The following is a 5,670-nucleotide window of genomic DNA, read 5'->3' on the forward strand; positions in this document are numbered from 1 at the left end:
GTGATCTCTGGTGGGATCCCTGTCCTATATAGGTGGGACCAAGCAAAACAATCCATATTATTGATAAGATATTTAATGAGTTTTTCCCTGAGCTCGAGGATTAAACCCGTACCCAAGTATACCTTTCGATCGGGTAGATGCTCGATCATTATGACTTGCTCCAACTCTTCGACTGTCAATTTGGTGGCGTCGGAATCCTCGGGGATTATGAAGGATTGAAGGATTCAGTAGTCACCGTCCTCGTCCGTTCCCTGCTTCTCTGACTAAGTCGAGGTTGTTGGTTGTGGTTTCTATTTAGCTTCCTTTTTTCCTTTGGACTCTGATCCCTTTGTTGAAGAAAGCGCCAATACTGGTATTACTTCGTCGACCGCGAATATCTCTTTGGCAGCATGATGTTCCCCATACACTATTTTTACTCCATCCGGTGTTGGGAACTTTAGTATTTGGTGAAGGGTTGAGGGAACCGCCCTCATGTTGTGAATCCAGAGTCTTCCGAGCAGTGCGTTGTATCTCATATCGCCCTCGATCACATGGAACTTTGTTTCTTGAATAGTTCCAGCTACATTTACTAGTAGGATGATTTCACCTTTAGTTGTTTCACTCGCCATGTTGAAGCCATTGAGAATCCGAGCTGCGGGCACGATCTGATCTTGTAGGCCGAGATGCTCCATGAACCTCGATCGAATAATATTGGCCGAGCTTCCTGGATCAATCAAAACACGTTTAACCTGAATTCTATTCATAAGGATAGAGATTACCAAAACATCATTGTGGGGTTGTGAGATCCCTTCTGCTTCCTCATCATTGAATGATAAAGTGCCTTCTGCCACATAGTCTCGAGTTCGTTTTTCCCTAATGATTGATACTTTAGTGCGTTTGAACACGGGCCCCTGTGAAATATCGACCCCACCAACAATCATGTTAATCACGTGTTGTGGCTCTTCCTGCTCGTTTTTCCTACTTGCATCACTATCTCTGAGATGGTTTTTAGCTCGGTCACTCAAGAATTCTCGAAGGTGACCCTTGTTGAATAGACGGGCCAGCTTCTCCCTTAGTGTTCTGCAGTCTTCGATTCTATGACCATGTGTACCATGGTATTTGCATATTTGATTGGGGTTTCTTTAGGATGGATCAGTTTGTAGGGGTCTGGGCAATCTAGTATCTTTGATTCTCTGAATGGCTGACACAATACCTGATGCGTCGATGCTGAAGTTGTATTCTGATAATCGTGGTGCTTCTGTGGGATCGGCATGTTTATCAAAGTCATTTTTGCTCATGAGCCCTCGAGAGCCCTGTCCTTGATCATTCCTTCGATCATTTCGGATGAGATTGCGTCCTGGGCCGCTGTTTCTACGATATGCATCGTATGGTTGATATTGATATCTGTTCGACCGGGGTTCTCTGTCAATATACCTTTGAGTTCTGCCGACGGGCCTGTTTGTATAAACGGAATCGGAAAGGGTCCCCAATTGATCATCCTCGACCCTGATCTTTGACTGGTACCGATTATGTACATCGACCCATGTTATCGCTGGATATTCAATTAAATTCTGCTTTAGTTGTCGTAATGCCATCGAACTTCCTTCGTTCAATCCCTGAGTAAAGGCTTGAACAACCCAATCGTCTGTGACCGGTGGTAGTTCCATGCGTTCCATCTGGAACCGGGATACAAATTCCCTCAACATTTCGTTGTCTCTTTGTTTCACCTTGAAGAGGTCCGACTTCCTAGTTGCAACCTTTTTTGCTCACGCATGTGCCTTTACAAAGGAGTCTGCAAGCATGGCTAAGGAATCGATGGAATTAGGCGGCAAATTATGGTACCATATCATTGCTCCTTTCGACAAGGTTTCTCCAAATTTCTTCAGTAAAACAGATTCAATCTCATCGTCTTCCAAGTCATTCCATTTTATTGCGCATGTATAATAAGTGACATGCTCATTAGGGTCGGTGGTCCCATTGTACTTAGGAATTTCTGGCATTCGAAATTTCTTCGGAATGAGTTTCGGAGCCGCACTTGGAGGGAAAGGCTTCTGTACGAATTTATTTGAATCCATACCCTTTAGAATCGGCGGTGCCCACGGTATTTGGTCAACCCGGGAGTTGTATGTCTCTACTTTCATGTCATTTGTCTCGATTTGTTTTCTCCCGATTCAATCCGTATAGTGATCTCCTCGAGCATTTTCGTAATGGCGGGGTCAGTCCCTGATTCGTTGGCGTTCGACCTTTCCGGCACAGGCTCGGTCCTGTGGACGACTTTTGATCCGATCCTGCTCGGTGTTCGGTGTTGATTTTGTAGTTGTGCTATAACGGCTTTTTAAACCTGTAATATTTCAAATATCAATTGGAGGCTAACTCCACCATCTTCTCCGTTGTGCGTACCTCAACCACCTGACCGAATTTCCCTGCGTACACTGCCTTTGAGATCAACGCCCAAATTTGCATTTAGGGCGACATGTGAACTGACATCGACGGGATTTGCAATTGGTGCTCCCTCGAGGTCAGCCTGAGGCACCTCGATTCCTGGGGCGGCTATATTGTCATTTTTCCCGTGAAATCCGAGGCCGTTGTCACCATGTGTAGGCGCTGCTTGTGAGTTTGACATGTTTATCCTGAAAATAAAGATTCTTACGAGAACAAGTGAAAAGCAGTGTGTGTTATCAAAATCAGTATTAAGCAATCACTATTATCCTTGGCCCCACGGTGGGCGCCAAACTGTTTACACTTAAAATTGGATAACAATTAAACTTATAATGAGGTTCTAAGGACACGTGATTTCACTTAATACCAATTGATAAATATGAAGATTAATAAAATAAATAAACTATAAAGTAAAACAAACCAGTGTTAGAATGAAACCCAGCCCTCGAGTTTGGATACCCTTGAATTGGTTGATGCAAGAACAATTAAAATATAACAAGCTGATGAACAATAGTATAAACGAGAAAGAGAATTATATTGCTTTTATATCTATGAATAATATTCTTTATAAATGATTAGAACCCCACTTTATATAGTAGAGGAATTCCACTTATGGGATAATTCTAATTACAGAAGGAAATTCCATGATTAGCTAATTAACCGTTTCTGATTTGATCCGTTCCGAGATTTATGCCATGATCCTAGACCAGTCACGAATATCTCGCCTTTCTGTTATTGTGCTATCTTCGATCTTGCTCGATGTCTGTCTCATTTGGCTTCGATCGCTACTAGCCTCGATCTCGACAGGTACCCCGATTCTGAACTCGTCACCTTATCCTCGTGATTTAGTCTATTTCGTTACGAGGCCGTCCTTCGATGCAGTCTCCCGATCTCGGTCAAATAGTAGAATCGGGTGGGCCCGGATTCAACAATATACAGATATATTTAAACTATTTTAACTAATACAAAGATATAATTGACCCTTTTCCATTTTATATTATGTAAGTATACAACGTCATTACTAATTAAGATTGTAACAGGTGAAAATAAGCTTCACATATTAGATTAAACACTCTAAAGTCATAATGAGATCGAATAGTATAATGAAAGATATATTTAAACTATTTTAACTAATACAAAGATATAATTGACCCTTTCCATTTTATATTATGTAAGTATACAACGTCATTACTAATTAAGAATGTAACAAGTGAAAATAAGCTTCACATATTAGATTAAATATAGGTGTGGGATTATACTGGGTATGTTATTGTTGACTCTAAAGTCATAGTGAGGATTAATGGTTAATAAATAAATTAAATCATCTCAACTTTTAACTAATTCTGCTCTTGAGATTAAATTGACTAAATTCGACGTTCTTAGAAGGTACTAGGGGTGTCAATGTCTCAATTCAATTGATTATTTAAAAAACATAATTATATCATATCAATATTTTTGATTACTCTATTATATATAATTAAAATTTGATTTTTCCAAATCGTCTTAATCATTTATATTTCTCTTCAATTAATTTTTCGTTCCCTTATGATTATAAGGGAACTGAATGTGCCTTCTTCTTTTTTTAATTTTCTTTTCTTTTCTTTGTCTCGTTTTCATAAGAAACTAATTAAACTTATATAGAATTTCAATGAAATCAAATCATACGTAACTCCCAATAACAACTAATTTAATCCCTTAAATATTTACTGCTAATTTAGGTCGTTTTACAAACTTTATTTATATGTTTCACTCCTTGAGCCAACATCACTAACTTGGCTTTGTAAATTGTGATATGTTGTCCAGAACGTAATTTTATTAACGCGCCTTTATCTTGATTGCTTCTTGACAGACTTGCAAAAAGCAAAATAAAATTGCTCACCACTAATACGAGAGTACTATATGACTATTTGCTTGTTGAATACAATTTGTTTTTACTACAAGAGCTTGAATATAAATTTTACTACAAAATCTTGTATACATACAATGCTCAAGCAAATGTTTGATTTATAGAATATTGTGTGCTCCGAAAACACTTGTTAACAAGAACAAATGTTTTTCTATCTTAGCACACTATTGTTCTATCTTACAAAAACAAATATTGTTGTTGAAAATCACTCATGCTAGAGCATATATAGCAAATAAACGAAGAAGAGAGACCATTTACTTTCAGAGGATATTTTTAAACACCATTTTGCAGGATTATTATATAAACCGATGTGTGCATTATTAATTGAATAGATAATATGTAACATATATCATTCTTTTTACATAATTTAGTCACTTAATCATGGTCAACTAACATGTGTCTTGCATATAATTTGAAATTGTTTTATCTTCTATAACTATAGTTGTCAAATCTATGAACTGAAGCATAAAGTGAAAGAGAGTCACATGTGAAGGAAGAGAATTAGAGGTTTCCAAAAGTTTTCATTTCTGTTTCAAATGATACAATGAGTGCTACAGTTATTTTACACTATTCTAACTCACATTTAACTCTAACTATAACTACCAACTAACTCCAGTAACATATAGACTAGTTCTAACTACACTCTCCCAAGGCCTTTAGTGAGCACATATGCATGTTGTTCTGTTGATGACAAGTAAATGGTCTTGACGTGACGAGCTCCTGCTTGATCTCACTACTAAAAATCTGCTAAAAACCGACCAATTATTTCCGACCAACGTTGGTCGGTCAAAAAAAGCGACAAAAAACCGTCCAGGTTGGACGGAAACTGGGATTTTTTTTTTATATTTTTTAAAAACTAAATACCGACCAACGTTGGTCGGTAAATTGGTCAACAAATTGACCCAGCTGGTCAGACAAGAAAATTTTGGATTACCGACCAACGTTCTTGGATTACCGACTAACGTTGGTCGGTAATCTGGATCCAATTTTTTAAATTATAATAATTATTTTATTATTTAAAATATTTTATAATATTTAAGAATTTATATTTAAAATTACCGACCAACGTTGGTCGGTTAATGTAGGAAAAGCATTTACCGGCCAACTTTGGTCGGTAATTGTTATTTTCTGCAAAATAACCGACCAAAGTTGGTCGGCTATTACGTCAACATTGATCAAACTTTCGAATTACTTTTATATTTACTATCTAAATAATATAAATGTAATTCGTTAACACTTTTGTAATACAAATAATGAATACACTAACATATACTATATATAACATGCTATTTGTAAATTGATTCATCGACTTATAACTTACTTAGATGCATCGATGAATATTAAAA

This window comes from Nicotiana tomentosiformis, chromosome 11 (assembly GCF_000390325.3).
Source record: "Nicotiana tomentosiformis chromosome 11, ASM39032v3, whole genome shotgun sequence".
Taxonomy (NCBI): Eukaryota; Viridiplantae; Streptophyta; class Magnoliopsida; order Solanales; family Solanaceae; genus Nicotiana; species Nicotiana tomentosiformis.